Source organism: Haemaphysalis longicornis, unplaced genomic scaffold (assembly GCF_048455015.1).
Source record: "Haemaphysalis longicornis isolate Haplotype H1 unplaced genomic scaffold, Haemaphysalis longicornis Haplotype H1 scaffold_2, whole genome shotgun sequence".
Taxonomy (NCBI): Eukaryota; Metazoa; Arthropoda; class Arachnida; order Ixodida; family Ixodidae; genus Haemaphysalis; species Haemaphysalis longicornis.
The window spans coordinates 84,456,336-84,467,311 of NW_027526295.1; the positions used below are offsets into that span (position 1 = coordinate 84,456,336).

Consider the following 10,976-nt stretch of genomic DNA (forward strand, 5'->3'; position numbering starts at 1 on the left):
AACAAATTCGCGTTCTATCAGGTCGCTGTCTTCAGTAACTTCATTTCCGCATCGTATCCTAGGGATTTCGTTGCGTTTCGCATACCTTTTTTCTTCCCCTAACGCTCGCTTCGTCGGTGTCTCATTTGACCATAACCGTTCCGCGCGTGCGCGTATCATTGCCCCCCTGTATCTTTCGATGTCGATAACCTCGAGGGCATTTTTCACTTCTTTGATTTCTTTACTAAATATTCCAGGCGCTGCGCATTCCTGGCTTAGCAAAAACTTCAATTGCGCCTGCAGCTCTTGCTCTTTTTTCTTTTCATTGTACCGTAGTACACTCGCACGTTCTATTGCTTTCATTTTCACGTCATTCTTAAACTGCTCCCACCGAACAATAACATCATCACCTTTTCCGATGAACTCGTGCACCCGCTCATTTACTATGTCGACAAACTTTTCGTCTTCGAGTAGCTTTGCGTTAAGCTTCCAGAGATTCCAATTAAATCCCGCCTTTTTTTGCTTTTTACCCATCGTAAGCGTCACCAACGCGTGGTCACTAAAGGATACTTGATTGACATTGTAACTTGTGCAACATGGTATAAGCTTCAGCGATACGTACAGCCTGTCCAGCCTTGCATGACTCTGGTTTTGGAAGTGTGTGTATTCTGGCGGCTGGCCACTGGCCAGAGCGGAGCCAACATCCTCTAACTCATACTCGTGTACCAGTTCATTCAAGAAAATGGCGCTTTTGTCCCTGACAGGCCGCCCCTTTACTCTATCTTCAGCGTTACATACGCAGTTAAAGTCTCCAAGGAGTACAACATTCCTGTCGGTGCGTAAAAAGCTCTCCACTCGCTCAAAAAACACTTTTCTATCATTCTCTTTGTTTGGTGCATATACACATACCACACGCCAGTACATTTCCGACAAAAAGAAATCGCACACAACCAGTCTGCCGTCATCGCCTGCCGTTACACTTTCTTCCACAATACCAAGGCTATTCCGCAGTAAAAGTAAACAGCCACCTGACGTACCCACAGCATGGCAAACACACACGTTGTAGTTTCCTCGAAACTGCGAAATAATCTGCTCCGTCTGCTCCTCAGTTTCTACTTTAGTCTCTTGAATGGCGATTAGGTCAAGGTCATGTTCAATAAAGAGCCTACTCAGCTGGCACTGCCTCCTTCTGGCCGCCAAACCCCGGACGTTTATCGTACCTATTCGCAAAGCTGTTTTATCCATTATCGATTAATGACACAGACTAGGAGCAGAAATTTCGCTGCATCTCTCAATACACTGTTGGCAACCCACTACACCCACCCACCCACGCATACACACACACACGCAAGCACACACACACACACACACCCAAACACAAAAAACCTCGTGATGGTGGCATACCTCGAGGGCACTTTGCAAGATCGTTGAGGGCTTTGAGTCTGCCATTACAAGTCTCTGCTTTCGACACGTGTCCACCCTCATTTTTTTGGGGGGCTTCGACGAACCCTTATGTCTCTCCGTTGGAATGTTGGGTCTCACCTTCAGTTTCGGTCGACGCCGAACACCGGTTTCCGTAGACAGTTCACACGCACTAGTGTTCCCGGAGCCTTCGTCGTCGTCATCGTCGTCGTCGTCCCGGACCCGTTTGCCACTCGCGCCGTTGGCGTCGGCCATTTCAGCGTCTGCCTCGTCCTGTGGTGTTGTTCCTTGCAAGTCGTCGCTTACAGGAGGTTGGCTTCCGTCGCTGGTGGGGCCGGCTCGCTGGGTCGCAGTAGCGGACAGCACTTCCACAATTTGTGGTTCACCGCACTGCTTGGTTTCTTGCTGCTCTTTGACTCCTAGTCCGGGTAGTTGAAGCTCGGGGGTGGTGGTTCGGCCGCCGTCCCCCTTTGCCTCGTCCTCCCCCTTGTCGCTGCCCTTTTCACCCTTGGCGTCGTCCTTGACGTCTATTGCCGCTGCACCGGGTTCTTCCTCTCGTGCCCTGGCTGCTTCTTCCGCATCGGCTTCATCCATGAGGTGTTCCGACGCTTCGTCGACGACCGCTGGACCAGTGACACTTGCGTAAGTCTTGACGCAAGCGTCGGCGTCATGACCGAAGTGTCTACACGTTTCACAGCGGGGCACTCGACATTCCCTGCGGACGTGACCTGTGCCGCGACAGCGTAGGCACATCGGGGGCCTACCCGGGACAGCGACCAGCGCATTGTCCCCCGCGACAAGTAGCTGATGAGGCAGGTCCTCCACTTTCAGCCCGGCCTTCAGTTTGAGCGACACGGAACGCGTCGTTGACGCTTGCTCGGAACAGCCGCGAACTCGCCACCGCTCCCTCGCTACTTCGGTCACTTTTCCGTAGGGCGCAAGAGCCACCCGCACATCGTCGTCGGTCACGTTATGCAAAACCCAGTGCAGCTTGAGCCGAATGTCTTGGTTGCTGGGGTCGACGATGATACACCGCCTTTCCTTCACCGTCACCTCCTTCGCAGCTAGCGTTTTCTTCAATGCTTCGGCATTCTTGAATGTGACAGCCCAAACATGGTTCATTTGAAACGCCCCCAACGCGGCAACGTCGGCGAGCGCTCCCAATCTTATCAGCATGTCACGAAAATCTTCCACCCGGTATGGCCTTGCTTTCATATCAGCGTGAAAAAATAAAGTATTCGAAACAGTACGACCTGTTGGCAGAGTCGGCAGAAGAACTTGGTATTCCTGAGAAATACTTTCCATGGTCCTGTTTCCGCGACCCGGGTGGGCCGCAAAATCCGCTCTCGAAGAGCTCATGAAAAACACGTCCGCACACCGCGGTGGCCGGAAGTGGAATCCTTGCGCCACGGAGGCGGGACGGAGATGCCGACTGCAAAACAGCGCACGAATGCTACCCACCTAGAGCCTGCAGTCAAAAAATGATTCCATAGAACATTCATTTAGAAAAGGCAGCGGGAAAAATCCCCAGGAAAAAAAACGTGCCCGCAAGCAGCCTTGCTGTCGCCCGTGGGGGGGCTCGAACCTCGAACCTTTCGGTTAACAGCCGAACGCGCTAGCCGATTGCGCCACGGAGGCAGGACGGAGATGCCGACTGCAAAACAGCGCACGAATGCTACCCACCTAGAGCCTGCAGTCAAAAAATGATTCCATAGAACATTCATTTAGAAAAGGCAGCGGGAAAAATCCCCAGGAAAAAAAACGTGCCCGCAAGCAGCCTTGCTGTCGCCCGTGGGGGGGCTCGAACCTCGAACCTTTCGGTTAACAGCCGAACGCGCTAGCCGATTGCGCCACGGAGGCAGGACGGAGATGCCGACTGCAAAACAGCGCACGAATGCTACCCACCTAGAGCCTGCAGTCAAAAAATGATTCCATAGAACATTCATTTAGAAAAGGCAGCGGGAAAAATCCCCAGGAAAAAAAACGTGCCCGCAAGCAGCCTTGCTGTCGCCCGCGGGGGGGCTCGAACCTCGAACCTTTCGGTTAACAGCCGAACGTGCTAGCCGATTGCGCCACGGAGGCAGGACGGAGATGCCGACTGTAAAACAGCGCACGAATGCTACCCACCTAGAGCCTGCAGTCAAAAAATGATTCCATAGAACATTCATTTAGAAAAGGCAGCGGGAAAAATCCCCAGGAAAAAAAACGTGCCCGCAAGCAGCCTTGCTGTCGCCCGTGGGGGGGCTCGAACCTCGAACCTTTCGGTTAACAGCCGAACGCGCTAGCCGATTGCGCCACGGAGGCAGGAGGGAGATGCCGACTGCAAAACAGCGCACGAATGCTACCCACCTAGAGCCTGCAGTCAAAAAATGATTCCATAGAACATTCATTTAGAAAAGGCAGCGGGAAAAATCCCCAGGAAAAAAACGTGCCCGCAAGCAGCCTTGCTGTCGCCCGTGGGGGGGCTCGAACCTCGAACCTTTCGGTTAACAGCCGAACGTGCTAGCCGATTGCGCCACGGAGGCGGGACGGAGATGCCGACTGCAAAACAGCGCACGAATGCTACCCACCTAGAGTCCGCAGTCAAAAAATGAATCCATAGAACCTTCTTTTAGAAAAGACAGCAGGAATATTCGCCAAGAAAAAAAACGTGCCCGCAAGCAGCACTCTTTTCGCCACCGGGAGGGCTCGAACCTCCAACCTTTCGGTTAACAGCCGAACGCGCTAGCCGATTGCGCCACGGAGGCAGGACGGAGATGCCGACTGCAAAACAGCGCACGAATGCTACCCACCTAGAGCCTGCAGTCAAAAAATGATTCCATAGAACATTCATTTAGAAAAGGCAGCGGGAAAAATCCCCAGGGAAAAAAATGTGCCCGCAAGCAGCCTTGCTGTCGCCCGCGGGGGGGCTCGAACCTCGAACCTTTCAGTTAACAGCCGAACGTGCTAGCCGATTGCGCCACGGAGGCGGGATGGAGATGCCGACTGCAAAACAGCGCACGAATGCTACCCACCTAGATTCCGCAGTCAAAAAATGAATCCATAGAAATTTCTTTTATAAAAGGCAGCAGGAATATTCGCCAAGAAAAAAAACGTGCCCGCAAGCAGCACTCTTTTCGCCCCCGGGAGGGCTCAAACCTCCAACCTTTCGGTTAACAGCCGAACGTGCTAGCCGATTGCGCCACGGAGGCGGGACGGAGATGCCGACTGCAAAACAGCGCACGAATGTTACCCACCCAGAGTCCGCAGTCAAAAAATAATTCCATAGAACTTTCGTTTAGAAAAGCCAGCGGAAATGATCAACAAGAAAAAAAACGTGCCCTCAACCAGCAACCGTTTCGCCCCCAGGAGGGCTCGAACCTCCAACCTTTCGGTTAACAGCCGAACGCGCTAGCCGATTGCGCCACGGAGGCGGGACGGAGATGCCGATTGCAAAACAGCGCACGAATGCTACCCACCTAGAGTCCGCAGTCAAAAAATGATTCCATAGAACTTTCATTTAGAAAAGGCAGCGGGAATAATCCCCAAGAAAAAAACGTGCCCGCAAGCAGCACTCTTTTCGCACCCGGGATGGTGCGAACCTCCAACCTTTCGCTTAACAGCCGAACGCGCTAGCCGATTGCGCCACGGAGGCGGGACGGAGATGCCGACTGCAAACCAGCGCACGAATGCTACCCACCTAGACTCCGCAGTCAAAAAATGAATCCATAGAACTTTCTTTTAGAAAAGACAGCAGGAATAATCGCCAAGAAAAAAAAAACGTGCCCGCAAGCAGCCTTGCTGTCGCCCCCGGGAGGGCTCGAACCTCCAACCTTTCGGTTAACAGCCGAACGCGCTAGCCTACTGTTCAGCGTCTTTTTTTTATTACCTTTTGCACACACGTAATACAAGTCACGGATAAATTAAAAACAGCCTGCCAAACTTTTGCTGACGGAAGGACTTAAAATAAACATCAAAAGTACATAGCTCTTCCAAAACAGGAAGCCATTCAAGTTCGGGGTCCTGTAACTTGTACACTTCATACAACAAACTGACATTTTGAGCAAAATACTTGCTTACAGTGAGCGCATTGGGGTCCGCATGTCGCACAGCCATTCTGGACCTCCAAATGGCGTGCAAACCTAGCGCCATGATCAAATTATACGGGACTTCATCTTCACGCTCATCCGGAAGGAACCGAATGCCATGCGCTGAAATGGGCAGGTCTTTCTTTAACGTTCTCTGTAAAACGTCCCAAAAATATACGGCGTCCCAGCACTCCACGAAAACATGTTCCACTGTTTCGCTTTCGCACACAGCGTACAGATGTTTGACCAACCAATAAACAGCCCCTTCTCCTCCATCCATGTTTTAACTGGCAGCGTTCCTGTATGTAACTTGAAAAAGAAAGTTTTCACGGATGGTGGGACTGCCATTTTTTTCACACGGGATAACACATCCTGCCCAGGACCTGAACTAAACATTTCACGATAACGTGGTATGGGGAACAGCATCTCCCTCAAATTATTTGTAAGGGTTTTTCTCGAAACAGTGGCTAAATATTCTACCGAAAATCTCACAGTAAGAAAACGAAAGGACTCAACCACTTCCTTCATATTGCCTTTCACGGCACCACATCTAACACTTACAGAAGAAACAATATACATAGGCAAGGCATCTACTAATGTAATCTGCATGAAAGTGCGAAGAAATGGATCACGTGTATCCCGCAGAAACATAAACCGGTTCACAAGCTGGCGAACAAATACATGACACAGGCCAACACCCCATGCCTTACTCGGCGAAAAAGGTTACTCCGACTGGAACGCTCCCACACCGATGACCAGATAAAGACTGCGAATACTCTGTGGATTCGCTGCACGTGGACTCGTGAACAATGAAGCACCTGCAGCACATACCACAGCTTTCCCAAAAGAAAAAGGTTGCATACCGTGGCTCGTGCGAAAACAGACAATGCGCGACCACCCCACTTCGTTGTTTTTTCGCGCAGCTTCGCCGTCTCGGATTCCCAGTACTCGCCGTATCCTGATAGCGATCCAGCGGAACTCCGAGATAACGCGCTGGTGTACGCGACCAAGACCCGTTTTCAAATACAGATGGTGTTGACCCCCACTCCCCGTGAAAAAAACCAGCACACTTGGCCCAATTAACACAGCTCGGCTCGGCGGTGCTGGCCTGTTTTTCCTCGACATAATCCCTTGTACGCTTTGAAGAGCCAGCAAGGACACCTGTCATCTCAACTTCTTCTACCTTGCTTTTCTCCCCCTCCGACGCCAAGAGTGGTGCTTCGGTCACGCCCGCACCATTCGTGGCGATTTGGTTGCCCTGAACGTCCGAGACTTCGGTGGGCGTTTCTCCTACGGCAGGTGGTTCGACGCTCGGTGCCACGGCGGCTGCAGGTTCAGGGGGCGTTGCCTCCTTCACCGCGTCCTCGTCCTCTTCCTTGCCCTTCAAAGCGCTCTCCGCGTCTTCGGCGTCCATCACGTACTCGGACTTATGGTCGTCGTCCCCTGGTCTGGCCACGTTCGCGTAAGTGCGGACGCACTCGCTATCACTGTGGCCGTAGCGGCGGCACCGCCCGCACCGTGGGACGCGGCAATCCCGACGAATGTGGCCACTCCGGTGGCAGCGCAAACAAAGTGGTACCCGTCCGGGCACCACGACAAGGGCCTGCTCACCAGCGATCCGTACCTGCTGCGGGATGTCGTCTACGGTAACGCCCGACTTGAGTCGTAGGGTGACCAGGCGTGTCGTCGAGAGCTGCGAAGTGCAGCCCGGCACACGCCAGCGGTCACGGGTCACTTCGGTGACCTTCCCGTAAAGCGCCAGGGCGCCTCGCACTTCGTCGTCGGGGACGTTGTGGAGCACCCAGTGAAGCTTTAGGCGTACGTCCTGGCTCCGCGGATCGAAGATCAGGCACCTCCGCCCCTTCACTTGAAGTTCGGAGGCGGCAACCAACTTCGCAGCGGCCTCGGCGTCCTTGAACGTCACGGACCACAGGTGGTTCATCTGATATGCGCCCAAGGCCACAACCTCGGGCAGCAAATTCAGACGCACCAGCGGGTCGCGGAAATCCTCCACCTTGTATGGCCTGGCTTTCACGTCCGCGTGCAGAAAAATAGTGTTGAGAACAGATGGTCCGGATGGCAAATGAGTCAGAATAACTTGATAATCCTGGTTTGCAGAGTTGTCAAAAACAGAAGACCTAGTACCGCGAGCCGATGGGCCCGCCAAAGTCGCCCCTTGAACGGAGCTCGTCATCCTGCGTCCGCACTGCGCGGAAACGGGAATGGAAGAGCCGGCCGACTGTTCAGCGTCTATGCGCTCTAACTCGGCCTTTACTTGTTTTACTTGGCTAGCGTTATTTTCCAAGTGCGCATTCTGCGCGCTCAAGAGAAACTGGAGTTCAGTAAGCAGTTCATTTTCTTTCTCTTTGTCTTTTAAAGACGATAGTCTTTCTTGGGCTCCTTAAACCCAGAAATTTTGGTCTGTCTGTATGTCTGTGTGTCTGTGTGTCTGTATGTCGGTCCGTCTGTCTGTCTGTGACTCGATTCAGCCACCCGGCCAAAGCAAAACAATGCCTGCGCAATAGTCTTATATAGTCACAACTAAATCTACCCGCCTTGGTCCGGTTTAATGTTCATACTTGTCAACATTGTTGAAGAACAACAAGAAATTACGCAAATATGAGACAACAAATCAATACAGAAGTGATATTTGCAGTGTTCCTTTATAAAAATTCAAACATGCTTGACTTTTGCGAAATTAAATACTTCATGAACTGCAGAAAAAGAATTCACTCCGCCGTCGCCTGCTGTCGCCCGCGCCACTATAGCTTCTGGCGCCATTTTAAGAAATCAACCGGCAACAGTTACGCAAGGTTCCACTAGATAGTTTCCACGTTCTGCTTGCTACGCACGTGGAGTAGGGAAACGCGGTTCTATAAACGTTGAAGTAGGGTGCCTCGATTAACGCGCGTCTTCGCCGTACCGCAGCGTTCGCATCGAGACACCCGGTTTGGAGCAGTGGAACGCGGGAAATTTAAAATGATTTAAGCAAACATTTGGCGTCTTTACCTTGGGAGGAGCGCGACGCAAGAGGAGCAACATGAGAGGTGAGCGGTAAAGCGAAGGGAGGCATTTACTTCGCAAAAGCCGATAAAGACTATCGTCTTTTCACGTCATTTGCAACGAAAGGAGCAGATACGCGGCCAATTTTTGCCATAACACTGCTGACCTTTCTATGGCGTCCATTTTCATTTCTTGTTTAAAAGTGTCCCACTCTATGTCTATGTTCTCATCATTTTCTTTGAACGGTAGTTTTATTTTCTCTTTTACTCTATCCGAAAACACCTCGTCGTGTAATAACTTAGCATTAAACTTCCACAGTTCCCAATTAAACTTGGGTTTTCTTTTTTCCGTTCCAATAACTAGTGTCACTAAGCTGTGGTCACCAAAGCAAACGTGCTTTATCTGATAATTGTTACAATGGGGGACTAGATCTGTGGAAACTAAAATTCTATCCAGTCTGGCTTGACTACCGTTCTGGAAGTGTGTGTACTGACTTGCCATTCCCGCCGTAAGTGTTCGGCCGATGTCCTCGAAGTTATTTTCGTGGAGCATTGTGTTTAACAATAGCGCACTGGAGTCACGGACCATCACATTGGGCGCTCTATTATCTGCGTTGCATACACAATTGAAATCGCCTAGCAGTATGACGTAACCTTCAGTATCAAAAAATCTTTCGAATTGTTGTAAGAAATCTTTTCTTTCCAGCTGTAAATTCGGTGCGTACACACAAATTATTCGAAAATTTGTCGTAGACAAGTTAATGTCGCACACTATCAGACGGCCACTTTCGCATGAGAAAATAGGTTGCACGTCAAACCCAACTGAATTTCTAATGAATAAGGCACATCCCCCCCATCGGCCTACGGCATGAGAGACACATACATAATAACGTGCTTTAAATGTATCCACCATTCGGTCTGTGTGGTCTTCGCTTTCTATTTTGGTTTCTTGGACCGCAATGATGTCAAGGTCGTTTTCCAAGAAAAGGCGGTTCACTTGATACTGCCGCCTTTTGCAGCCAAGCCCCGTACGTTTAACGTGACAATTCGCAAAGCTGTGTTCAATTTGTGTGCCATCTAATGTTCAAACAGACCGATTGATGCTAACATAGGTGCACAGAAAGGAAAAGTCAACTTAAAGCCGTAGGGCGTTTTTAAGCAATTCTGTCTCTAAAGCGCATACCTCAGAGTCCGAAAGGGTGCCCACGTAAGGGTGCCCGCGCTGCACGCCGACAACGCGTGCAGCGCGGCACACGGAAGTCCCGCCGTACGTGGCCCGAACGGTGACAGCGCAGGCAGAGCGACAGGCGTCCCGGGACAACGACGAGGGCGTTGTCAAAGGCGATGCGCAGCTGATGGGGCTCATCGTCAGGGGTCATGCCAGCCTTGAGCTTGAGCGACACAAGGTGCGTCGTCGTGCCTTTCTCGTTGCATCCGGACACCCGCCAGTGGTCCCTTGCGACTTCCATCACCAACCCAAAAGGGGCAAAAGCCGCACGCACATGGTCGTCCGGAACACCGTAAAGGACCCAGTGCACCTTTACCCAAAGCACTTGGTTACCCGGGTCGATGACAATGCAGCGCAAGTCCTTCACTTTCACGTCGCGTAAAGCCACCAATTTCTTGGCACTCTCGGCGTCCTTGAATGTCACCGCCCACACGTGATTCATTTGGAACCCCCAACGCTATCACGTCGGGGAGCAGTTCCAAACGTGCGAGCGTGTCGCGAAAATCTTCTACTCAATAAGGTCTCGCTTTAACATCGGCGTGTGAAAATACGGTGTTCAAAACGAACCGACCTGTTGGCAGTTGAGCCAAAATTATCTGATAGTCCCTGGTTTCAGCATCCCTTGTCCTGTTTCCGCGGCCCGAGGCCGCAACGGCCGCTCCAACTTGGGAGCTCGACATCACACGTCCGTCCGCCACGTTGGCCGGAAGTGGAGATTGCGCCATGGAGGCGGGACGGAGATGCCGACTGCAAAACAACGCACGAACGCTACCCACCTAGAGTCCGTGGTCAAAAAATGAATCCATAGAACTTTCTTTTACAAAAGACAGCGGGAATAATCGCCAAGAAAAAACACGTGCCCGCAAGCAGTCTTGCGGTCGCCCCCGGTAGGGCTCGAACCTCCAACCTGTCGGTTAACAGCCGAACGCGCTAGCCGATTGCGCCACGGAGGCGGGACGGAGATGCCGACTGCAAAACAACGCACGAATGCTACCCACCTAGAGTCCGCATTCAAAAATGAACCCATAGAACTTTCTTTGGATGCAGAGACGCCGAGACGCCGACACAGACAGCAAATGTATACCCGCAGAGGCAGACCTGTGGTAAGAAGACGCACGGCTTCTTCGCATGTGGGAGCCCAAGAACAGTCCACGGCAGCGGCTCCGCAAATGTAAACTGAATCTCAATGCGCGTCGTCGGCTTGGCTAGTTTGACAGGGAAATCGAAGACTGTACTCGGCAGCTGTAGTGGCTAAATTTGCACGCGGCTTGAGATTGC

At 51.7% G+C, this 10,976-nt stretch overlaps 4 non-coding genes across 4 annotated transcripts; all 4 read right to left on the reverse strand.

The window, feature by feature from the left end:
- Positions 1-4,074: 4,074 nt before the first annotated feature.
- On the reverse strand, positions 4,075-4,148 carry Trnan-guu (transfer RNA asparagine (anticodon GUU)). Its single transcript has one exon. It is a non-coding gene; the product is annotated as a tRNA-Asn (tRNA).
- Positions 4,149-4,518: 370 nt separating this feature from the next.
- On the reverse strand, positions 4,519-4,592 carry Trnan-guu (transfer RNA asparagine (anticodon GUU)). The gene has a single exon. It is a non-coding gene; the product is annotated as a tRNA-Asn (tRNA).
- A 148-nt stretch (positions 4,593-4,740) lies between these two features.
- On the reverse strand, positions 4,741-4,814 carry Trnan-guu (transfer RNA asparagine (anticodon GUU)). Its single transcript has one exon. It is a non-coding gene; the product is annotated as a tRNA-Asn (tRNA).
- Positions 4,815-10,577: 5,763 nt separating this feature from the next.
- Trnan-guu (transfer RNA asparagine (anticodon GUU)) lies at positions 10,578-10,651 on the reverse strand. Its single transcript has one exon. It is a non-coding gene; the product is annotated as a tRNA-Asn (tRNA).
- Between the last annotated feature and the right edge of the window lie 325 nt (positions 10,652-10,976).